Below are 27244 nucleotides of genomic sequence, written 5' to 3' on the forward strand. Positions count from 1 at the left end.
TAACACTTGGGTCCAGGATCCCTCATGCAAATGGCGCAAACTAAAGGTGATAAGCATCAAATGAATATTGCGTTGAAGATATCTCTCGCCATTTTTTAGAACCACTCATACTCCTTTATTAAGATTCAAACTAAAATACTTGTTTTTAAACGAAACTTTTGAGAAAAGAAAAACTGGGAAGAGATGCAAAGATGCAAAAAACTGAAATTAAAAATCGAGACTTATTAATTACATCTTATGAAAAATTCCACTATGACAATTGCGAGTAATTTATATATATAATAAACAGAAAATAAAAACTTTCGAAAATAAAAATGTTAAAAATACACGCGGCATTTAATGGATCTTTTGCGGAAAATAAAAAGCAAGAGAAGGATAAGCAAGGGAGAGAACGAGACGAAATGAAACGGTGGAGTCTGGCTACGGCAAAGGGAGAGAAAGACGAGTTAAGAGATGGAGGGAGGCAGAAAGGTGTTGCCAACGAACTGAGATGGAGGTGGCAGGAAGAAGGACGAAGGAGACGAGGAAGGAGAAACCAAAGGGAGACGACCAGCAAGTCGAACGAAGACGCAAGTTCATATCCAAGGAGATGTGGGACGATGGCCCCGAGTAACCTCCATCAAGGATGAACTTACACCATCCACTGACGACGGTCCCGGGAGACACTACACATCCACGCTGTTCACCTTCCTCTGACAAGTCGCGATACAAATAACGCCTACATAATCATCTTGTAACAACAGATTTGATGGATTTCTCAATTAAAATCCGCGAGTACAAAAATAAGATTGAATACAAATTAGGAAGAAAATATTTAGCCTCTCCTAAAGGAATTCTCTGCGTACAAAAATATTTCATAATTATTTTACAATATTTTGTACAACAGAGATCAATTTTTCTTAATTAAAATCCTGCACACAATGTTTCCCGTATTGATAAATATTATATAACTTTAATTGCATCTTCTTGCTTTATTACATTTTTGCACTTTGGGCCCAACATTTGCTAAATCCGTCACTGTATAACAGCGAACGGCCCCGATCCGCGAGAAGACGAAACTGCGTTACGGCGCGGAAAAGCGAGTTCTCCTCGCGGAGAAAAGTGCTTTGCCCGCGGTGCTCGGTCACCTCGACGAATGCCAAAGAACCAATCAAAACTCTAGCTCGTAGGAAAGTTTTATATAGGACATCTCAAAATTCGTACTACCTTTCTTTCAGCTAGAAGATTCTTTCAACTTTTAATTTTAAGTGTCGCATTACTTGTCTTTTCGCAACTAATATGAGACATATAATATACATATTTTATGGAAGAGAGTATATTATATTCTTAAATTTAATTAATATTTACTTAATGTTATATGACGTAATAAATGTTATGTTTAATGACGAAGCGAAATTGTAGCGTAAGCAATTATTCATACATTGATCATTTAAATAATGTCGAAAAAAAGGAAATGAAAGAGAAATTTAGATAGTGTTGTATTTATATACATTTTTTTCATGTATGATGTACATCATATAATTTAGTAGCATTTTAATGCAAAAACAAATTAAGTAAAAAAAAAGAGGAAAAACTGAAAATAGCTTAAATCACAAGGAAAGCGTAAAGAGCCATACGCGGATGTTTTCTACGTACATTTACAACGAAACTAAATTTTCGTTGGAAACAAAGCATGCGCAAGGCACATATTATTCTCGGTTACTAACCAAGACTTTAACAATTGAAATAATCTCTTACTTGAGATTTAATTTCAAAAACCCCTGACACCCCTGCGGAAATAATTAAATAAATGCAAGAGAAAAATATAGATCCGAAAGTCGCTGAATCGGGAATCGAACCCGAGACCTTTCGGGCGACTGTTCTTCCATCTTTTCTCTTGCATTTATTTAATTATTTCCGCAGGGGTGTTAGGGGTTTTTGAAATTAAATCAAGTAAGAGATTATTTCAATTTTTAAAGTCTTGGTTAGTAACCGAGAATAATATGTGCCTTGCGCACGCTTTGTTTCCAACGAAAATTTAGTTTCGTTGTAAATGTACGTAGAAAACATCCGCGTATGGCTCTTTACGCCTTCCTTGTGAATTAGATTTATATTTGTATTACAGAGCCGTTATTGAATCTTAGTTGAAAATAGCTTATTTCCTTCTTTATTTTTCGAAAAATGCGAAATATTTTAATTTTTTCTCTTTTTTAATTTTGTTACTTAATTTTTTCCTACACCAAAATACAAGCAAATTTTTGGAAAATAAACTATTTTTTCGATATTAATGACACGCGCGTAAATAAAAGTGGCAATTATTTTTTCTAGGGAGGAAGGTGAGCTACTTTTCCCCGCGTTATGAGCTTCTCACCCTCGAGAGAGCACTGCTACTCATGAGCTCGTACGCGAATTACACGCGTGTAATGGCATTTCCGGTGTTTTCCTTCAGCGAACGCACGAAACGAGAAGTGAGGTCAATGCTTGCTAGCGATTGCTGTTCAAGTAAACAGAAGCGTAAAAATGTGGAACGCGTTTATTAACGCGCAACTGTCTCTTAATACTGCATCATTTTAATTATAACTTACAATTTAATTATAATTTAATTTTTATAAGTATCTATATGTTCTCTCGCACACGTAAGAAATTATATAAGTTCCTTCAAACATAACTTCACTCTAAGTTCAGTGACTAAAAAAAATAATTATATCTATTTCATTGATATTATATTTTCCTAAAGCTAATAATAATCAAAACAATTCTTCGAAAGTTTTTCTAGAAAACGTCATCGCTGATTCGAAATTCAATGACACTCTACAACGAGATTTATATGCATATTCGTGACCACGAAATTTACGAAGAGACGAGATAAGAACTTGAACATTTGGAAGAAAGTGTTGTAATAATTGGAGCACTAACGATTCACAGACGTTGAAACGGCCAAAAATCTGTTTCAGACACACCTTATACTTTCGCTAATTAACGGTAATGAATAAATTCGATTTTAATGAATTATAAATTGTTCCATTACCGTAATATTTAAATTCCGAATTGCAAATAAACTCTTTTCTATTTTTAAATCTCGGTATTGTATAAACATTGCATCGTTGTACAAATATATATTGTCCAAAAATATTTTTCAGATTTCATTATATATGTATAATATCTTATTATTCAGCTTTAATTTTCCAATTTTATTATATTTCAAAAATAAAATTATCTTATTAAAATTAAAATTTTTATTTGACTGAGCAAATATACAGTTTTTCTTGGTTTTTGAAAAAAAATGTATTTGCCAAAACCCTATCAAAACGATGAAAGAAAAATTCTTTTCCAAGAGAGGGAATGTTTTTAAACAATATCAAATTCTTGTAAATGTAATAATATCTAGAGTGAAAGAATGCTATACATCAACGTCGAGATTATCGACGAATTTATGAGGCTCTTACGGTCGAAATAATCGCCGAATGTCTCACCTCACAAAACTCTGTTTGAGAAAGGCTATTTCGAACGATGCCATTTCCACACATCCCTGCACATATTCCCACCATTTGAAAGTAAATGTATATATGCGCGTATATATGCATTGCGAGTGCATATACGACTTATGCATCGCGTTACATGACTTTGTCTTATAACCCAGTATCAGTGGCTTACTACGAGAACGCTTTTTGGGTCTAGGTCTACCGAGGGCGTTCACCTCGCTTACGTTGTTAACACACTTACCATACTGCACGAGGCCAATGGCAACGTTAGTGTACGCTTTGCTTCCTTCCACCTTTCACGGATCAGACGAGGAAAGGCAGACGCGCGCGTCTACCTATGCTACTACAACTTGCGAACACATGGTCAAGAAGCTTCACTTTTAATCGCCACGCGATTCAGTTCCTGCCTCATCCTCTGCCCGTTTCTTCAAATTAACGTGACACAAACAAAATCATTTAATTTCTTTCCAAGATGCACGTCGATGCAGAATCTTATAACGTGAAATTTGCGAGAATAATATACAAGATTACATCATAAGATTTATTTATATGTAACTACTGATGATTTTTCATTTAATCGATCGCAAATATATATGTACATAATATATAAATAATATATTATATAAATATAATATGTATATAAATATATATAATATATATAAATAATATAATATATATAAATATATATATAATACATATGTTTAATCGACGAGAAATTAATAGTCTAAAATTGGCGACTTTCGGATTTGCAAAAATGAATGTAAAACAAATGGCCATTTGTGTCCCTTTAAAAGCGATCGTACTCCTACGTCGGCGATAAGTTTCTGGCACAAAAGGTCAGCGCGATAAGAAACGAGTCGAGCGAAACGCTGCCGCTGATGCTGGAAGTCTGAGAGACTTCCGTCTCGTCGCCGTCGCCGTCGTCGTCGTGACGAAATTCACTCTCATCCCTATACAGTTATATCCCGATTGCGTGTACTTTCGTTGACGCCGCGCGCAGAAAAGTACCCTAAACGCGATCGGGAGGAAACAAACGCGGCGCGGCGTTAGGTACCGTTAGACCTCAAGGTGATCTCCGGTTCGGTACCTTGCCGAGTATCCAGGAGGAGTTGCTCGCACGTGGTGGAAGAGAGCGGAAGGCGAAGTAGGAAACGCCATGAGAAACGCGTTCGACATGAATGGACCGGCAGGCACCGTTATTATCGTTATCGCGGCCTTTTCACGTATTATAGATAGAAATCATGCTGCGAGGGCGGACGAGGGCGCGAGAAATACGCGCCGTGATCCTGGGAGGACTGTGTCTTTGTCAACGTTAATCTATACCTCGATATCTTTAGCTCTCGACGCTGAAAAACCTTTGGCTAATTATTTCGATACCGTTGGAACACGTGTGTGTGTTTCGAGGAATATTTAAGAAATTCCAATGGGATTACGAGTTCTAAAGAAAGCGAAATAAAATGATGATTTCATGTTCAAACGTAAATAAAACTTAATTCGTTTATACATATATAGCATCAGTAAATGATTTTAAAATTAACGATTTAAAAATTGAAATAAAATCTTAATTCGTATTAAGATATTCAAATTGTTATTAAGAAAAAATCTAATAAATTTAGAAATTACAATGATTGAAAAAAGTAAAGATTTACATAAAGATATTTAGTAAATTGAAAGTGTATATATCTATAATCGAATTTATCAAATTGTGAATTTAAACTTGAATATATATTTTTAAAGCGTCAGAAATATCAGATTCCTATAGAAAAATAATCGTCTAAATTTCGAATAGTGCATCAGTTGTTCCCAGAAAAAAAATGTAATGACAACAGAGATATAAAGTGTCGCGGCATAATAAGTATCCAAATGCAGAATTGCTTTCCATTGCGCAAGATATCGAATTAATACTTCGTGCTGCACAGAATGCATCGCAGATGCACGTTTGACAATCGTCTCGGTCACGAGACACGCCTCTTACATAGAGACACCGACATCTCATACGTGTTGACGATTCTAAAAGACATATAAGATCGTTGAACTGAGAACAACGCCTCGAATGACTATCTCGACTAATCCTACCTTTATTCTTCATTTGACATGTGCAAATTAATTTTCTTCTATTTATATTTAGCCCAAAGAATCGATTCTATTTTTTTCGTCATATTTTAACTATACCTATATATAATTTTATATATTTAATGAATTTCCTCTCGTATTAAATTATTCGATCCAATTGCTATTTTCAATGACTGAATAAAATATAACCTACATAACGATATAATAAGATTCAGTTAAACTAATAATATGTAAGAGTTATTTATAATACATAATAAATATCAATAAAAATTTTCAAAACTACGTACACGATATAATAATAAAATGGGAAAAAATCCTCATAATATCGAGCAAAAGAATCTAGAGAAGACATTTTTCTGAAGAAGTGCAATCAATCTTATCTTCCCTTCTACAGAGCTGAAGGGATGAAATCGCTTCTTTAGGAAAATTCTACAGCCCGTGCCCGCACGATGAAGCCTTGAATAATCAAAGTACACATATGCCATGAGAAATGCCTGTCGAGAGAAGGTTCTATGCGATAGACGAAGAGAATAATCGCGGATGCTCGGGTATGCGTGTCGCGTGCTGCACATGCACGCTCATGCACCATCGCGCGCGCATGGCCAAGCTGTTCAGGAACTGCGATGCGTGACCTAGTGCCGTTGCGACGGCGTTCTACCTTCGAACTAGGTCTCCCTCGTGTTCCCAACTAAATCTGCTCGCGGTGGCGAACGAGCGTATAGAAGGCCAGCGAGAATGCACATGCACCGCGATCAAGTGGCCGGCCACTTCGCGCTATAGTGCATCGCCAGCGTGTTTATCCGAGTCTGCGAGCGACTCTTCAGGGAAGACAATGCAAACTCCCGGCGAACGCGGACTCCTCTCTCGGATGTGTGTGACCCTGCCGCGGTTTAGAGCTGTTGCAAAGCACATTGCACGCGCATTTCTAGGTCACGTACATGCGAACTACGCATGTGACGATGATGATTTATGGTTGGGAAAGACCTCTCGGCTACAGCGATGATTGCAATGATAATCGTAAGATTTTTGTATTTTGTATTGAATTGCACACGATTGCGAATAATCCCCAAAAGAAAAAATTTTATTTCATTATTGTACGCGCACACCTGTCAGAGGCAACAATTTTACGGGCCAGAATTTTTAGATTTCTGTCATGTGTTACAATAAATAAATTTAATCAGAAGCATTTTCGATATTTCAGCGGACAATTCGCAATCGTCGAAAGCGCTATCGCGGATTAACTTTGTCCACAACCCCGCAAGAACGCGTTCGTGCTTTCACATTTAATTAATAGGAGAAAATGCCTTCTAGCAGCGATTTTCACGATTTAAAGCGTCTCATACAAAAGAAAAGAAACATTCGAAATCCATAAGCTCTACTAAAAGATTGCAGCAAAACATAAATATCAATTGTGTGATACGTTCATCGATAAAATATATTAATCGAAAAATATATAAATATTAATTATTTTTCATCACACGACGTTACATAAAAAGAGCCTCGTATATGTCGTCGTATCTCTCGAAGGAAGAATAAAATTCGCGTCAACCGGAATATCGAAACGGACGATTACGCAAGGCGGGTCAACGGTAATACACGTCAGTCACCATTAGGACGACACCGTTAGAATTTTGCTTACGTTCACTCGTGTATTATACTATGTGTAGAGCACCATACATATATGTGTGTCCGTAGCGGAATACGTATTAACGTCGCGGACTCGCGACGAAACACCAACGGGGTCAATGCCTCCTATACGGAGCAGTATACTTCGCCGACTTTCCGTAAAGGTATGCCCAGAAACCTCACCTCACCCGAGATTCATATCCGAGACTAGATGGCGATAAAAACGAATGTGTTACGAGAATTTCCTTTTCAAAGCGTAATCGGTACCGTCGCTTGTATGTACATCGAGATCTACCGCTGCCGTTCGCACGACACACGTCAAATATAATTGTCTTACTTATTTATGCCGTCTGATGATACAAAAATGTGAGAGAAACATCATATAACGCGATAGAAATGAATAATTGCTCGGTGTCAATTTTTTTAGAAATAAACATCATATTTTCGTCATATGCGGCTTATATACTCTCATATTAAATTAATAAATGTCAAATTTTCTTTAAATATGTATGTACGCTTATATGCATATTTTAAATCTTAATGCATAACAATTTACAAATGCTCGCCATATATATATATGTATACATTAAATAGCAGCACAAAAAACAATAAAGGCATAAAAATCAAAGATATAAAAATCCATCCGAAAAATAATACAATCGAGCCTTCCAAAAGCGTAACTTTTACCTTGCTAAATTCTTGACGAAAAGCTCGCGCGAGAATCGCATAGTTTATCGAACGAGGTCGCGCATGACGTGGAGCAATGCAAATTGCCAGTATAACTAAAGCGATTTACGAGTTTATTTTCTAAAAAGTAAAGAAAAATTAGATATGTGTTACGCATCGTATGCAATATACTTTGTACCTCGCGTGTAATGGTAAAATGAAATGCCGTTTGACCAAATTGCACACGCGCGTGGCAATGACGTGTAAAACGCGATTGCCAAAAAGGGCGAAAGGAATTATTTTTTTAACTGTAATCTTTTCGCGATATATCTTGATGCTATCTTTTATTCGTTCCTTTTCTTGGACCGGCGAATCATTCCGACATAAATCAACCGCGAAACTTGAAAAGAAGTTGTACCGCGACGGATTAACACAGACGATATATTAAATCATTGTCACAAAATGTTGTAACTTCAAATTTCCTTATTATATTCTCCTCATTCGAAGAGATAATATCCAAATTTAACAACTATCTCATTATGTAAACTTGAAATTTGCCGTAAATTTATGTAAACTGAAAAACTATTCTTAAAGACTGTTTATTGTTTAAAAATGTCTACCTATATTTACATTGAAATAAGCATTATTTTTAGTTTAAAACCTATGTTAAATATAAACTATTTCCAAAATATTTTCAGATAATAAAATATTGTTTCAAATTAATTATATATTTTATCAATGCGGACTACAAATTAAAATATCGTCTGCTATTACACTTATACTACATATGTTTTCATTAAAATATTTTCCAAACTATCTTTTCTACAGATTTTCTACACATTTTTCGGATATTAAAATAAAGTTTGCATATCTTGTATGTATTAAAAAAAAATGTATTTTCATATTTCAAACTCAACCCCGTTTCGAAAAGCAAAAAAACGAGAAATACATTTAAAGGGCAACTTCGCGCATCGTTTATTGGTAAAATATTTAATCTACAAAATGTTGTAGATTAATTTCTCTCTTCTACACATTTTCGGATATTAAAATACTTTTCAATAAACTTTGTATATCTTGTATGTATTAAAAGAAAATGTATTTCCATATTTCAAACTCAACCCCCTTTTGAAAAGCGAAAAAACGAGAAATACATTTATATCTATATTTCACTTACACAGAGTTCGAAGTGTCTGAATAAAAAAAAACGAAGAAATCCATAAAATTCGTGAGAAAAAATCCAAGAAACAGACATTTAAAGGGCAACTTCGCGCATCGTTTATTGGTAAAATATTTAATCTACAAAATGTTGTAGATTAATTTCTCTCTTCTACACATTTTCGGATATTAAAATACTTTTCAATAAACTTTGTATATCTTGTATATATTAAAAGAAAATGTATTTCCATATTTCAAACTCAACCCCCTTTTGAAAAGCGAAAAAACGAGAAATACATTTATATATATATTTCACTTACACAGAGTTCGAAGTGTCTGAATAAAAAAAAACGAAGAAATCCATAAAATTCGTGAGAAAAAATCCAAGAAACAGACATTTAAAGGGCAACTTTGCGCATCGTGCATTGGTTGTCTTTCGCACAAGAACGATTCGCCGATGACGCGGCGGATTGGTTATAGAGGGGGAGAAATATCAAGGAGAAAGAAAAAGAGAGAAGAAGAAGGGACGGTGGCAACCTCGAGGAAGCAGAGCGGTCGTCGACCCCTGAAAATACTCTTACGCATTGTGTGCCACTTCACTTGTGAGCAGTCTCGAAGCGAACGAACGGGCTCCGCTCTCATCCTCGCACGACGGAATCAGCGAGAACTCGGAGCGTTCACCGAGATTTGTTCGGCGTTACTTATGGCGCGTACATGTAGCAACTTATGGTATTCCCGATTGCGTCCTATCTCCCGGTGCCCCATTGGCTCCCGATCTTTCAAGCCCTTGAGACATTCCCTCTCATATCGACCGCCACCGTTGATTAGGCCCCCGTCAAAGTAACTGTACTCTGCCGGCTAGGCTAGTCAGACGTTGAGACCGTCAGGAACGTACCGCTCGAATTTCAGGGCCCACCTTCCGTTCTTCTGTCTTCTCCACGGCCGAACAAACTTGGGACCGAACGGAGGAAAGGATCGCAGATGGATCCGCGGCTGGGTATCGGCTTTCGGGAAAACGGGACCCTTCGACTGTCAATATCTATGGATCGTATAACGAATGTGGCATCAAAAGTGCGAATCGTCCTCTCAAAAGATTACGGGACTAGTCGCACAAAAGATAGATTTCTAATACGGATGTTTTTTTTTGTAAAGGAATCGCAAAAGAGTACGGATATTGTTTTCAACATAGACTAAAAATGTATTAACTAATTGATATTAAGAGATAATTCTCTAGTGAATCAATCCTTGAAGACAAAAATTAACGGAATAGTGGTTTTAGTTTTTAATTTGAATTGCAGTTTATTTCCCTCGCCCTAAGCTGCTTTTGTTGATATATATTTAATATTAACTATCAAAAATGCTGCTGTGATTTCCATTTCAGTAAGAAAAGCTCTCATTTCCTATTATTATAAAAGATTAATTGATGTTATTATTCTTGCATTTCATCATATTTATTATAACAAACTATGAACAGAGATATTTTCCATCGAATATTCTCAGACGTGGCTATGAATCAATAATGTAGTGCCTAAAATAGCAACTTTAAACAAAAATCTGAATATAACTGACTAGATTAAATATTTCAGAATGAGTGCGTTCCATAAATTACTATGTCCAGTATTCAAAACCAAGTTGGCTATTAATAGTGTTTAATAATAATATATGAAAAATATGTATGTGTTTTCAAGACCTAAAAATCAAACTCAGAATAATTTTACTTAAACGACATTTTTGTGATTTTTTTTTTTTTTTTTTTTCGTACAGTTTCGCCCATATTTAAATTTTCGGAGGCCTGTGTTGAATTAAGATAACGATCAGACGACAATTCGTATATCACTCCGTTATGCATATCCCTGTAAATATATGATGCAAGTCAGCATCTCGATGGGAGCAAGATCGCGCTAGTCATCTCTCCGACAACGGTAGCTGCTGCATCTACTCTAAAGTGTTCCGCTACGACGAGACTTGATCTCGAATCATCCTCTTTGGATAAGCTAAACTTTACGCGCCATTAGAACGCAAAGGCTTGTCATCAAGTTACTAAATTCGTAATACATTTAATTGATCAAATCATTTTAATATATAATTTATATAATTTTATATTTTTTAATTATTTTAATATATAATTATAGGTTGTCGGAAAAATCATGACGTATTTTTTTTTTTATATTTTTCTTTACTTATATATAATTAATTATTGTATTATAATACGTAATAACTTTTCCTAATAAATACGCGTTATATTCAATTACCACGGGATTGCATCTTAAATGAAGAAATTGTTGCATGTCTTCTAAAGGGTTAAAGACTCATGTTCGCACGAAGGGCATTCTTTGAAGAATACATTGAATCGGGAAGCAGCACCGAGGAGAGATCGCCTTCGAGAATGATGGCCGCGCGCGACCGCGACCGTAATCGCTCTTCCGCGTCGATCTAAAAGCGAGACGCAATCTCGCGAGAGAGCGAGATTCCTCTCCTCTATGCGCCTCGATGTAGGTGAAGTGGTAATTTCTAATGAGTCGTACGAGCCGGCCGAAACGCGCGTCGAAGTATCTCACGCGTCCTACGCGCAAGAAAGAATCCGCCTCCGTAGCGCGCACCCAGGAAGAGGACCAGAGAGAAGCGACGGTGTGGCGGTGATGCGCGAAGTAAACTAGTGCATCCCGGAGAGCTAAGGAATCGCACGCGGCGCGTGCAGCACGTAACGACGTGTTGCAAGGAGAGTATTTTCAAAAGGGTTAACGAACCCGAGACGCGCGCCGCGCCGACCATCTCCGCCGGTCATGTCTTACTTTGCGCCTCTTCGCGGGCTTGTCTGCCTGCTTGCCTGCCTTAGCACGGGACGATCGCAACAGCATCGACGAGGGAAATCGGCCATTTTTCTCCCGATTCCGCGAACATGGTTTTAATTTGAGTTTCATTCGAAAGTCGAGCTCCGCGAGGCAGCTATACATCGAGCTTACTTGTATGCTCCGAAGTTCATCGCGAGGTGTTCAGCAAAAGCTGCCTTCTCCCCAAAAACAGCGATAAATTCAATAAATGACTTATATAAGGATTTCAACTTTTTTCCGTTTTGAGCAACTAAAATACTATCATTATAGCATTCCAACCGAATTATAAATGGAGGTACTTGAAGAAGTCTACGCGAATTGATGAATCCCTATCGTAATCGATTGGAATCGCAAGATTCAAGGTGAAGGTAAGATCGCGTATAGATGAAAAGTGGCGATTGAACGTGACCGCCAACGTGGATCGCGCCATACGCAACACACGCGGTAACGACAAGTTAGCTAAGTAGTGCAAGCGTAAGAGAGTGCTTGGTTCTAGAGGTCAGTAACCACTTGCGATCGTTCCGTTCCGTTCCGTTCCGGTTACCCGCTCCCCAGCACTGCACGGGCGATCGCTCGCTTCCACCTTCTGCTTAGAACTTACCTATTAGCGTTTTCGCATTCAGCGGCAAACGAGGATCCCATTCCGTCTAATTCTTTTTGCGTTATAGAAGTTCGCCGTATAATGACGTTAGAGAGTTCTCTTGCGGCACCGTTATTCGGATACGATAAGTATCTGAGTTCCCATTTATGTAGTTCTTCCGCGAGGAAGTCAATCTCCCCCGCAAGAAAAATGAAAAGCGCGCTTTTGTGTTTTATAAACGGATAAATTTTATTTTTCTATAGATTAAGTATATAGATCTAAATTGTAATGAGAAAAAAATTGAACTGAGATATTTTCGTCAAATTATCAGTTCTTCTTTTAAAAATGATGCTAATATATAATGCCTCGCTTGTCAACTATATCTGTTATAGTTAACTAATCAATTCTTCTTCTGTTGTAAATGAAACTTTTAGAAACCCAGTTATATTAATAGCCATAATATTTTTTCCAAGAGAAATGCATTATCATTCTCGAGGCTTCAATTATTAAAGAAATAAGCATCTCCTTCATTTTTATAGAACATAATATTTTAATTAAATTCACCCTTCGATCCCATTCAGTCAACATGACTATATGATGGAAAAATATATTTCAACCGCGCGTATATATAATTTCATTTTTCAAACGAATTTACATACTTCAAGTTCATATTAATAAAAAATGTAATCCAGTGTTTAATTATCAAACGTAAAAAAATCTTGTAATTGAAGAATAAACAAAGAAATTCAAGGACTTACACCTCGTTGCAACGACATTCCTTCCACGAGTATAACGTTCAATGATATTCCGTTACCGTCGCGATTTCCTGTTCTGATTGCATTCTCCTTCCATAAGTACCCATCTCATTCTTGCCATTCGAAGTATCGCTGGATAGTGATCGATGCGAAATTTCGATGACCGCGGATTACCTTAAATTAGCATATTAAATTTCTTTAGACATATAACAATATAGGCAATTTACAAAAATGTATACTTAAACATATTAATCAACGCACACAAACTTATTATTTGTAAAAATATTCATATTATATAATAAATAGAGTAAATAAAAATTAATTCGTGTGTGTCTTTATTTATAGTTTTAAAAAATTAATCTGTGAGAGAAATGTCGAATATTGCAATTTTATATTTGACATTGTCATTTTTCCTCTTCATTTATTCCAAATTCTTTCTAATCTAGATCTTGTAACATGATAAATTATTTAATAAAAATTCAATAACTATTTATTACCAGTTCAATTCACAATTATTCGGTTACTAATTGAAATGTATTATGTTAGAGAATGAGATTTACGTCATTTACTAAATAAACGACCCGCATCGTTATAGTACAATGATCTCACTGCTTCATACGTATGCATTACGTAAGTTGCAAAGAACAGACGTATAGATTTATAAATCGGATAGAGTCGGTTTTGTAAGCCGCGCGAAGAATTACGTAGGCGTACTCGACTGCGGAGACTTCAATGCCAGATATGAGATTTTGTGTGCGCGAAGCTTGCCAGATGCCGATAAAGCCATAGCCGTATCTCTATATCCGTACGTACACGGTAAGGTTGATGATTTTGTGTTGTCGCAAAAAATATGAATGGCAGGCTGGCTCTATCGTGATCCTGAAGACCAAACCCATACAGAATCCTCGAGCACATTGCGGCAACCTTGAAATCTTACAAAGTACGATGTAATATTATAGAGACATCGGACTGCAGATTGGCAAGATTGCAGCAACATTGCAATATCGGAGTAAATTCGCTAAGGTAGGATTTCATGAATAAAATGCGAATATAATGATGATAATCGTGAGCTAGCTCGTTTTCGGAGGTCAGTGACCACAGAACATAAAAGACATGTTCATTCACCATTCACGAGAAAAGAGGAAAAAGGGATCTGCACAGGTATACGCTCCAAAAAGGACTTCGACAAAGACAGCGAAAAATGTTCGAGTGGAGAGATGATAGAGCGAGAAAAAAAATTAGTAGAAGAAAGGGAAAAATAATGATATATGGAATTAAGAGATAAAGAGAAAAGAACAAGATAAAACATATAGAAAATAAATGATATAACACTGAATGTAAAATTACATAAATTAAAATTGTATAAAAAAGAAATAAAAAATGACTATCATTTGTAAAGAAGAATAAAGATACAGATATATGTATATTCTTATTGTATTTATATTTTTTATACTCTTTTATATAGTATTATATGTTATCATTTTTGATTTTGGTTTAATTATCATTTATTTCATTATTTTATTTTTCTCTCCTTATTTTCATAAAACTATTCTAAACTATAATTCCTTGTTTGTGTATAATTTTTCGTTTTGATACATTATACACGCACAATAACAAAATAAAAAATTATGATAAAATGCAGAATTACAACAAAATTCGTCCAAGATTGGAAATCATATTCTGCTTCTTAGCATTAAAATGCTTTTAAATGTTTATTGTAATAATCATTAAAGAAAGAGAGAAAGAAAAACAAATAAAAGGAGAGAGAATGCGCAAAGTAGAAGACGGATAAAAGGAAACAAAATGACGAGGACAGACAGAGTAAAATGCGTATGGAAAAGAGAATAAGATAAAGAAAGAGTGGGAGACGGAAAGAAACATAGTGGGGAAAAGATAAAATAAAAGAGGGGAGAAAGGAGTGAGAGAGAGAGAGAAAAGGAAAGGCAAGATAAAAGGTAAGGAAAAAGAGAGAAAGGAACGCGAGGTTTTGCAACGGGAGAGGGAAACAACATGGTGGCCGAAGAGATGCCAAGAGCAGGGAATGAAACAGAGCGAACCGGCGATGAACGCGAAAGAAGAAGGATCGACGATCGGAGAGACACGGAGCCGCAATGATAAGAAGGATGAGAGAGGGGTCCATCGGGAGAAAGGGTGACGAGGAGAAGAAAGAAGGAGGTGGGTGATAGCGTACACACGGGAGAGAAGAATTTGATGCCGAGCATGCTAAAACGAGGGTGGGGAAGAATACCGTTGCTTCTGACGATGGGGAATGCCCGCGTGTACAAACGGAACAAACTGCCACAGCAGCGCCACGGAGAACAAACTCGAAAAAAAGCGCGATTCGGGAAGGAAAAGTACGCGAGAGGACGAAGAGAAAAAAAGGCAGGAAACGATAAACGAATGAACAAATCGATGAAGGATTACGAAAGGTGTTCGACGCAAAGAGTCATAGAGGGAAAACAAGCTTGCTAGAGAGGCCGGCAGCGTGGTTCTGCCTCTGCCTACTCTTCCTTCCTTAGTCCCCTCGACGGTCCCCTTGCCACGACGTATACACATGTATACGTGGGTTCACGCACACGTGCAAGAGCGAAGAAGCACGGGCAAGGCGACACCTAGACTCACTTTAACCGCTTCGTGCTTGTCAGTTGAAACCACGCGACTCTGTACGGTGTACACACGATCGTATGCCAAGGACGTGTGACGGTCCTCGTCGGCTGTTGGCGCGGATCAGGAGAGAGAGGGAGAGAGAAAGAGAGAGAGAGAGGAAAGTGGTCCTGACGCGATTACGAGAGTCGCACTCCCAGTTCGACCACCTCGTGGTCGACCACCTCGTAACCGGCCGGCACGCGCGAAAGGGTGCGAAAGCAATCCACAAATTTATTTTTATCAGAGTTTCCTCTTTTGAATAGTGCTACGCGAGATATCGTCAGATATTGTGATACCGTCCTGCGAAAACTCATCCTAAATCTCAGTTCGTGTATTGACACTTCAGTGTACAAGAATTTGTATAGGAACATTTTTTTCCGCGCGAGATCTGCTCACGACAAGACGATCGATTGGCGAATATGGATGATGGATTATCAGATAAACGTTGTCAGTGACTTTAACAAAGTGTGAGCTTTGACAGTTTGTCGTGAGAGGATCCATCTAGGCTTCCAGGCAGACATATCGCAAAGGTGAGTTTGTGCAAGTGATATAATATGTATTTTTCGTTGTTTCAAGTTCGGAGTAACGAATGCAAACAGTAGCATTTGTCAGCGTTCGATTCGTGTTCGGATCGATTCGCTCACGAGGCAATCGAACTATGTACATTGAAGAAAGTTCGTGCGTGATATGGATAAGAATACCATGCATTTGTTTTTCACCATTGTTCGCTCTGAATCGGCATGTTTTACCTCTTTCATTCACACACGTCATAACAGCTTTGCATTATCAGCAATGTCATTCATTATCGCTCTTCTTTCTATCTTTTTTTTTTTTTTCGTTAAATTAGCAACTATAATAAAACTCGCACTTGCGATAATAATTACACCATCTGACAGTTGTTATTATTATATGTTCGTCGCATGTAATGAATATAATCAAATGCAAATGTTCAATGGAAACGGAAAAGGAAACAAACAAATAAGGAATACAAATGCGTATACATTTGCATTCGTTTGCATGTATATTTATTTTACAATCAAAGATTTTAGGATTAAATAACAAGAAACTACTTGTTGTCGATTTAACATGTTGTGAAGTAACAGAACTGAACTATTTACTTCTGAAAAACGAATTTAAATTATCCAATTCTGAGACATATAGCAGTGGAATATGCTATTCAGTGATTCCATGATTTTGATTAATCTCATTCTGACAATTTTATTAACATTTTCTAAAAAAAAAAAAAAATTGTTATTCTCTTAAAATTGATTATAATAAATAATTTAATTATAATCGTGTAACACAACATCGTGTGAACAAGCTTGAGATATACATATCGTAACAGTTCATTAAACGATTAATTGATGTTTTTAAATTGCGTATGAAACTAATAGAGAAGTTAATTAATTATGCATATTGAGTTAATTAATTTTACGGTCATATTATCGACTATCAAATTTTAATTTCTTTCTTCGATATCTTGAATGTCTTTACAGTCTTACACAATTTAAGATAAGTTCAGAAATATTTGATAAAAAAAACAAATATATTGAGTCATTTTATACATTTATATCTATAAAATCTATAAATAGTCTATATAAATTTAAATATATAAAATATAAATGCAAGGAGACCATGTCTTGTTATAATTGTAATATAACGATTTAAGCTAATTTATAAAGTATAATGAAAAACGATCAAAAATATCATTAAAATTGTTAAAAGACTAAAACCAAAATATTTCTCTCACACATCGAATTAACTTGCAAATTTGTTCTCACTCATTATTAATGTTTATTGACAAACTATTACAAATGAATCAGATCGTTATAAATAAATAAGTTCAAATCGAAGTTCAGATAATTAGATAAAAAGCCACATATTAGCTTAATTATTTTTTAATTCTCCGTACGATTACGCGCAATTAATAACACGAGTATTGAGTAAGCGAAAAACATTACGATAATATTAAAATAAGCAAACAATGCTACGGCATCTGACAATTATGCAATTTTATATAACGGTCCATCAAGACGGCATCGACAAAGTAAGTTGTATAAAACGGCGAGCATAATCGCGCGGAACGAAAATGAATATATACGAGGCAGTCTCGAGTACTTTGAACCCTTCGATATATGCGTTACATCACGCAGGAGATGCTCTTCGAATACAGAAAGTGTTTCTTCACACTCGTTTTTCGAGAAGTTCAGAGTCTCTAACGGTACCAGGGCCAAGTCAAAAGTGTGAGAAAAAATATTAGTAAAAATAATAACGTGCATAACTGAGATATCTCGCAGAATGTACTGCTAATATACATATGTATAGTCTACATATTTTTATATTATATGGATATTATATTGCATCTATTTTTGGATCAAATTCAAAATTGATTCTATTTACGATGCAAAAAAATAAAGAAAAGAATGTGAAAATATATTTTATATATAAAATACAAACTTTATTTTTCTATATTTATAGCATATAAAATAGCGCATTGAGATTATATTTGATATCAAGTATATATATCTCAATAATTAGTTTCTATAAATATAAGAAAAATTATTGAAAGATTTACTACACACAATAGAATAATTAAAAATATGAATATATATACGTATATATAAAAAATTCTTAAAAAATACCCTTTAAAAACTCGTAAGATCTATTGTATCAAAAATAAAATATAAATTTTGAGTGGAATTTTTCGCTGATATAAAACCATAGTCTAAGTGCCAAAATTTGGCGATTATATTTTCCTTTTCTTTCTAAAAGAATAAACGACCGATTTTTATGATGCCGTTCGCGACACGCCACTGTATCTTGACATCTGCTCAGTCATTAGCCAAGCAAGGATACAGCTGGGTATAAATACGAGCGAACGTGAATTTTCGCTGTTAAAATTCGAAAGAAGTATACTGTAACTAATGCGAACAAAAGGTTCGTCAGCATTCAATTTGCATTCAGATTAATTCACAAAATAAATTAATAGATATCACAGAAAATTCGTACGTAAATATCACGCATTTTTTCCATCATTGTTCCCTCAAAATCGACACGTGACATTACCGTGGTGTAATCTCTCTTTCTCCCCCAAATAATATAATTTAACATAAATCTATATAAATATCATTTTTTCACAATTTTAATGAAACTCGCTTTTGCAAAAAATCATTGCAATTTGCAATCATCATTAATTCGGTCTTTCTTATTTTCCAAGGTTTCAATTATATATTTTTCTTCTATTTTAATCAAAATAAAGATAACTCATATTTTTTAACAACAAAGAAATACGAATATTCGAACATTGATGTTTGTTCTTATCTGCTCAATGTATGCTTAAACTTAATATACCGACTCGCAATCATAAACTAGAGATCAAGACTGTCTGTTATTCAAACGAAAGGTGCAACAGAAAACACCGTTGTACGTATTTCCTAATATGACATAACGGTTGATAGCCTCGTTAATGACAATCTTCTACTTTTTTATCAATTTTCATAAAAGTAGTCTGGTCTTGAAATACGTTTATATGGAACGAAACCTATCATGCGACAAATCAAGAGAAGCAAAATTATAATAAAGAAGAAAAACGAAACAATTTCGAGAAATCAAACAATTTTATAAAGTTTAAAAGAAACTGAGAGAAAAAAATAAGTTCTTTGTACTTAAATATTTACGGTTTAAATGTATCTTATCAAGCGTTACTTAGCACATTGAATATACATTGAAAATGCCAAGCAAATTTCTTGTCATGAGCGTTTATCAAAATTTGTACTATTAAGATATTAAGTTTTAAGAGAAAAAAGATACGCTTTAAAGAGCTAAGAATTGTCATTTATTTTTGCAATTTTTCTTCTATATAAATTGACTTATTTTCCGCATAAAAGATTGAAGTTGGCGAAAATTGTATGAATTTAAATATTTTCTATGGATTCAATACACTTTACTAAGTAAATTCGTAATCCGTAAAGTAACGCTGTCCAACATCCATCTGACATCTGAGGTCACGCTAGGATATTTTCAGATGCCGATGCCGTTACGATACCGTTTCCTCGCGTGTTACAGGATAAGTGCTTTTCGATTTTGAGAATGGCACGCCGTGGGAGAGGATAATGGCGCTTGCAGGTGCCTACTAATGTGACATAACGGTATCCACAGACCGCGGTTCGTAGCCGCGGTCACTGCAAACTTGCGTATATGTAATCATTTTGGGGTGGGAGATGGGACAGAGGGAAGGAGAGATGATGGTTTGAGTGAGTGAGCGAGCGAGAGAGTAAAAGAGAAAGAAAGAAAGAGAAAGAGAGAGAGAGAGAGAGGAAGGAAAGAACAGAAGGGGACGGTCGATTTATTGGAACGGTCGTTGCACTTTTCGTACGAGGAGCACTGATCGAAAAGATCCGTATTTCCCTGAGCGTCCGCAAAACGATCAAAGACCAAGAAATATTTTCAATGTCGTATTACTCGATTATGATCCGATATTTTATTTATTCATATTTATATATTGCCGATCAATTAAACAACAATAAAAATAATATTATCAATTAATATCATTTCCACGATCATTATTTGATCCTCCAAAGCGGAGATGAATAAAGACATCGGAGAAAGAGAGAGATAATGCAATCTCTATCACTTTTTAATCAGGATATAAATTTAAATAAATTTATTTGTTTCGAGGGCTACCTGATTATTATACAAACGAGATTCAGTTCTTACGCAGAAAATGTTTCGCAACTGCTCGCGATTATTTTTGGGCAGTTAATTCATGCGGGTTTTCATAATGAAATACGTTTCTTCCGGCGCGATGCGGCGCCACGTTTCGCAACGGTGCCATAATCTAATCAACGGGAAATCGGAGTGCACAGCGCCGCGCGGCTTTCTCCATCTTTAGAAAAAAAATCAAGGGTGGTCGATGACCGTGTCGTTCTTAGGCCTAGCCTAGATTCGTCGTCCGCCGCGGACGAGCAGCGAGGCTGAAAGTACCGTAGTGCCATTTTCCATGCAAAAATTGCGCTTGTCCTGCGCGATTCCGCGATAATACACACGCCGAACCGTAAAGTATTACGCGCTACCGTAACGATGACCGTCGGCCGCGTTATATACAGGGTGTCCCGTTCGACGCGATATTATCGCGTGTGTCGTTATTATTTAACAATCGTAATGCAATTCTCATCATTGTCGTACTCTGTCGTATCTCGATGACAAAATTCATTTAATTTCCTGAAATATAATTAATTTCAAACTATTATTATACTTTAATCAAACACATTTAGCACGCTATAAGACTTTTTAAATTGTATTTTAAGAATTTATTAAATATTGAATGATAACTCTCAATATAATAGTTAGATAATATAATACAAGCTCCACGTGTCATATTTAAAATTATGTGCCATATTAAATTGATTGAATTGTTCAGTAATAATTAATACAAAGAAAAAACGATCTCTAACAAATGTGCGTTTGAATTTTATTTCGTATTCTATTTTCGCGAAAATAATATTAAATGATAAATCGACAAAAGTATAGGTATCCTACATATTATTATTAGATTAGAAAAGAAATATTTATTTTGCGCGAAAGAAGATTTTCTCTTTTGCAACATAAGATCTAACGGACAGACACGCCGAATTAGTGCAAATTTTCTCCCGTCGACCAGAGTGCAATAAACTCGGCCTGCATTTTCTGCAGCGTGCAGACTAGACTCTCCGAAGTATTACGCGGTACCATAACCCCGATTATACTATCTATAGGATGACTATGAAATGTCGTAAGTTCAATCCGTAATTACTCAAATAAAATGTATATATAAAAAAATTCACAATCAATCTCTTTCTCCGCCACCCACTCCCCCCTTTTCACCCTTTCTCTCTACCTCTTTCTCTGTTTCTCTATGCACTGTAACTCGGAAGTGTTACATTTGTGTCCGGGTACCGCTAGATTACTCGTGAACCCGCGCGGCCCTAATGCACACGATCAATGTGTCGAGATAAATTAAGGAACAATGGAAATTAAGTTGAATTCGTGTCAACTAATGTAATGTGACATAACTCGTAATAAATAAAACGCGACAGTGCGATGTCCTATGTTGATAATTATGTGGCACATCCGAGAAAAATTATCATTCGTATCAAATAAAGAAAAAACACGACTGGTATTATTTTTTAAAAAATTGAAACTTTTCTTTTATTGTTTCAATTCTTAATGCAATTTAATCTTAAAATACACAGATATCTTTGACGAATGTGTATGTTAAATTAAATATTTTATTTCATTTTATTATTCTCATTCTTGAAAACTTTGAAAGTATTTTTTTTCATAAGATACAAATTTGATGCGTGTATCGAAAATGTCACGACAATTACAAAGTAAAGATAACAAGTTTAATTAATAAGAGTTTACTCAATTAATTAATAGTAATATTTATAGAATGACAAAGGGGGAATTTTCATTAGAATTTTGAAAGTCCATTTCCATAAATAAAAGCACGTGTCGATTGATTTTTCGTAGTGATTGTTTCAATTCTCAATACAAGTTAATCTTAAAATACACAGATATCTTTAACAAATGTGTATGTTAAATTAAATATTTTATTTCATTTTATTATTCTCATTCTTGAAAACTTTGAAACTATTTTTTTTCATAAGATACAAATTTGATGCGTGTATCGAAAATGTCACGACAATTACAAAGTAAAGATAACAAGTTTAATTAATAAGAGTTTACTCAATTAATTAATAGTAATATTTATAGAATGACAAAGAGGGAATTTTCATTAGAATTTTGAAAGTCCATTTCCATAAATAAAAGCACGTGTCGATTGATTTTTCGTAGTGATTGTTTCAATTCTCAATACAAGTTAATCTTAAAATACACAGATATCTTTAACAAATGTGTATGTTAAATTAAATATTTTATTTCATTTTATTATTCTCATTTTTGAAAACTTTGAAACTATTTTTTTCATAAGATACAAATTCGATGCGTGTATCGAAAATGTCACGACAATTACAAAGTAAAGATAACAAGTTTAATTAATAAGAGTTTACTCAATTAATTAATAGTAATTTATAGAATGACAAAGAGGGAATTTTCATTAGAATTTTGAAAGTCCATTTCCATAAATAAAAGCACGTGTCGATTGATTTTTCGTAGTGATTGTTTCAATTCTCAATACAAGTTAATCTTAAAATACACAGATGTCTTTAACAAATGTGTATGTTAAATTAAATATTTTATTTCATTTTATTATTCTCATTTTTGAAAACTTTGAAACTATTTTTTTCATAAGATAAAAATTTGATGCGTGTATCGAAAATGTCACGACAATTACAAAGTAAAGATAACAAGTTTAATTAATAAGAGTTTACTCAATTAATTAATAGTAATATTTATAGAATGACAAAGAGGGAATTTTCATTAGAATTTTGAAAGTCCATTTCCATAAATAAAAACACACGTCGATTGATTTTTCGTAATGATCGTTGCAACATGATCGTGTGCAGTCATTGTATACGCGTCGTTTTCTCATTCTCTCACTTACCCTGCGACTCGCGGAATTCATCAACGATAAAGTTCCCATCGCGGTCCGTGCGAAGCATCGCACTTTGGATCGCCAGCGAACTGACTTATACGCGTGTTTATCATTAGGGAAGGTATCATTAAATTCTCGCTTGCTTATAGGCAGCCTTTTTATAAGCTTATCGCATTAGCTTCGCGGCATACATCGTCGATTTAATAACAGAGTTGCGAAGCAAATAAATGTTTGCAAAACAATTTTATTGAAGCGTCAACATTTGTTCGCCAAGCTATACAAGCCGGTAAGCGCTAATGTGTCTGTACGATATATATTTCATTTGAAATATATATTCCTCGTAGTAGTTTTCTCGCCTTGAGTATATAACGGAACTAATTGATTAGCTTTGTGGTCGCACTTAGTGGTCAACTTTTGGTTAAAGAGAGAGCCTCTAAGGGTCAAGACTATAATTTCGCTACTCAAGGGGCGGATATTGATGCGAGCAATATATTTAAATAACACTATATATTTCGGACACACTTGCGCTTGACAATACATTTTTAATTTCTATCCGTGATGTATACATTGATTATAAATAATAATAATTATAAATGTAATGAAAAACTCATAATATAAGGTGTCACATGGCAAAAGATATAATTTAACAAAATCAGTCAGAAAATAAAAAATCTCAGAGTATTCAAAAAAAGATTTCAATATATTTTATTTGATTTGAAAGAAATGTTATGAGACTGTTATGCAAGATAATAAAAAGAAGCCTAAAACGAGGAAATTCTAAACTATTGGATTTGGCAAACTAGTGATAAAAATGAATGCGAATAAACAGAAAATCGAATTGCGAATATATCAAAAAGCGCATCAAGCGTCGAAGTATCACGAGACGCGTGGCATGTATTTATGTACCGGGTGTTCCTCGGCGAGAGGATAACGTCCGCGAATGGGAAGGAAAGTTCGGACGCTCACGTATATACAGGAGGCTCGCGAAGCGAGGAGTCAATGACCGTTCTACATTGACGCGTTGCGCCGGCCCGAGCGCCGGCTGAGTTGAGTAAAGTCACGGCCAGCCGTCAGCCGTGAGATTCCCTCCCTTCGCTTCACTTCGCTTCGCTTTAGCCTTGCTAGTTGGCCTAGTGGCAGCGACGAACCGCGCACGAGTCCGCTTTAATACAACAAATTTATGCGGTGCGCAAAAATTGCATATTAATAATAATATTAATTTAATATTAATAATAAGAGTAATATTAAATTTAATATTAATAATTTTACACATAAAATCGATTTTTACGATTTTATGTATAAAATATAATCATTTATAGAAATCAATCTGATGACGAAAATTCAATGAGATTAATAGAGAACGTGAAATAAAATGATTAAAAAAAATTGCGAATAAAGATGATTTTTCTAATTGTAGTTCCTGCTTCGGAAATTCTATATTCCTTTGATATATGAACTTTCTCATCTGCAACATTGTTTATAATTTGCTACTGCTTCGTGCATAGAATCTTATTCAATGATTATTTTTCAGAGATAGCTCCAAGTCTTATACATGTCAAGATTTCAATTAGTATAAGTTCAAAGTATCCTATATTCTGTGAGCACAATTAAATTGGCATTATCGATGTATCAAGGTCGTGCACGAGCGCGACAATGAAAGACGGCTATAGATTGTTACCTGCAACTTTACCGTGGGATGAGAAATTCAGTAATGCGAAAGCCACAAGAATTCATTACGTTTCGATTTAACAATGAATTACTGGTGAGAAGACGTACGCGCATGCTTTTCTTATGAAATTTTGGATTGTATAACCATTCTTTCATACACACATATACACACATTATATTCCTATTTCTTTATATCTTAAACCAAACAAAAGAAAAATACTTTTTCGATACTCAACATATATTCACGTTTTTAGTCATAATGCTATTTTAATCGTCGACGCGAAAATAAAATGAATTTCGTCATGCGTCTTGTTGAAGTATTATGGACAATTTATTTCCTACGGGGACAAGTAAACTTTCCAAACTTTACTCTCATATGTAATTTTAAAAGTATTTCGTCCTTTTCGTAAGAGAAAATTCTGCACTAGAATGCAACGATAATTAAAGTCGACGTACGCTCGCAATAAAGCGGATGAAATACCTGCATGATTCCGCTGCACAACCGGCAGATACACAAAACCAGAAGACAGTAAAGCAGGAAGTGATTCTGTAAGAAAGTACACAAACGACGCTCGAGCGAGAACAAGAACAAGTCGCGAATCCCGCTAAAAACACGTTTCTTTGTTTCTAATGACATATCTGATGAATATGATTAGAGAATTGAATAAACAAGACAGAGGAGATGACGCATTTAGTGCAAAATATACCGCGAGAAATGATCTATGAGGATTCGTGGGAAATAAGAAAGGAATTTTTTCCAGCCCAAATTTACCTATTTTTCTCGTTATTGGCTGTCGACCTTTTCACGCTGTCAATGTGGAAAAATTAATCATCCATCTTTCAGGCAGCGTTAAATTTAGTCTTGTCACTCAATAGTTGGCTCGCACCGCAAACGTATCCTTTACTCTTACCACGGCCATAAACGCATTTTACTATCGCCACGATACACCGAAAGAGGTATACTTACCTAGAAAGATATCTCTTAGAATTTCCATTTTCTCAAGTACCAATGAACGCCGCTGGAATATGAGCGGGTGGACGAAAGAAGTGAATCTTGATCGATTAGCAATTCAAAAAAGCTCAGATTAAGCGCGAGAAACAATTTCAAAGAATATTCTTTTTTAATTTCACAAACGAATAAAGCAATTTCAATCTTTGTCTTAATTTTTCAGTAAGATTGAAAGCAATTTCAATAGTCAGCTTTGTCTTAATTTTTCAGCAAGATTTATAAAGATTCTTCAAGAAAAAAATCCTTTAAAGAAATCCTAATCGATATTAAAGCAGTCAATATTTGGATAATTTAATATCCAAATATTATCCGAGGTTTTTTAAATCTAGAATTTAGATGATTTGAATTTTAAATATAAAAATTTTAATAATTAAAAAGATCGATCAAGCAGATATTCGAATATTCAATTTAGACTGTATCTTCACTCCTAATTGAGACACACTTTCAATTATCGAGGATTTATTTCGAGGATCCGTTATTCGTGATATTAAAGTTTTTTTAATTTTATTAAATAAAATATTTTATCTTGTAGTATGAAAATTTTAAGAGAAGAGATATTTATTTAAAAAAAATGTTTTAAATTATTTCTTTACGCCAAATCCTTTTCAGATTTATAAAAAGATTCGGCGAAAATTGTTAAAATTGGAGAGATTAAAAAAGTTCTCTCGAGCTTCTAAAGTAAAAAGTAGAGATAATTGTAAATTGTTTCAGTTAACTGTCGTATAATGTTACACTTGCTAGACAATTAGCCAGAGCTGCCAACTGAAACACGATGCAGCAGAAAGCAGAGGAGAAACAGAGAAAGAGAGAGGAACGCAAGGGAAAAAGAGATACGGAAAGATTTCAGGATTAGGGAGAACTAGACGCGCAAGAGCATGTAATATTCGCATTTCCTGATTCTTCAGCGAGCGACAAAATAGACGACAGAATTATTTCGCCGTATTCTACAACGTGCATTCAAATACAAATCGCATTAAGCGGATAATATGCCCGAGTCTCGGCAGCGAGCCGACGCGCTCATTCGTTATATAAGGTGAAAGGGCGACTGACATTGACATTGAAGTTCCGAGCCGTTCGATGCGGAAACGCGTAAACTCCGTTATTTAATCTCTTTCGCAACGATTATGAGATATATCGCTTTATCAGTGTAACGAAATCGATTATTACGAACATTTCTCGTCTTATCAACAATTAAGAAAGTGCTTTATACAAGGTATGCAAATATTAAAACGATAATTTT

General features: G+C 35.1%; 2 protein-coding genes across 3 annotated transcripts in view; one reads left to right on the plus strand and one right to left on the minus strand.

Moving 5' to 3' along the window:
- LOC114931382 (protein FAM76A) overlaps positions 1-27244 on the minus strand; it is a 98849-nt gene that overhangs the window by 38657 nt on the left and 32948 nt on the right. The window contains exon 7 of one of the 2 annotated variants that reach the window (XM_029303385.1): positions 12919-13321. The exons of the other annotated variant lie outside the window; for it this stretch is intronic. The gene's annotated coding sequence lies outside the window, so the exon portion shown is untranslated. Of the gene's footprint in view, positions 1-12918; positions 13322-27244 lie in introns of those variants that run through there. 2 annotated transcript variants of the gene reach the window in all.
- Blimp-1 (PR domain zinc finger protein 1) overlaps positions 15702-27244 on the plus strand; it is a 35041-nt gene continuing 23498 nt past the window's right edge. The window contains 1 exon segment of the mRNA XM_029303346.2: positions 15702-16323. The gene's annotated coding sequence lies outside the window, so the exon portion shown is untranslated.

Source organism: Nylanderia fulva, unplaced genomic scaffold (genome assembly GCF_048542155.1).
Source record: "Nylanderia fulva isolate GAGA-0341 unplaced genomic scaffold, ASM4854215v1 Scaffold23, whole genome shotgun sequence".
NCBI classification, from domain to species: Eukaryota; Metazoa; Arthropoda; class Insecta; order Hymenoptera; family Formicidae; genus Nylanderia; species Nylanderia fulva.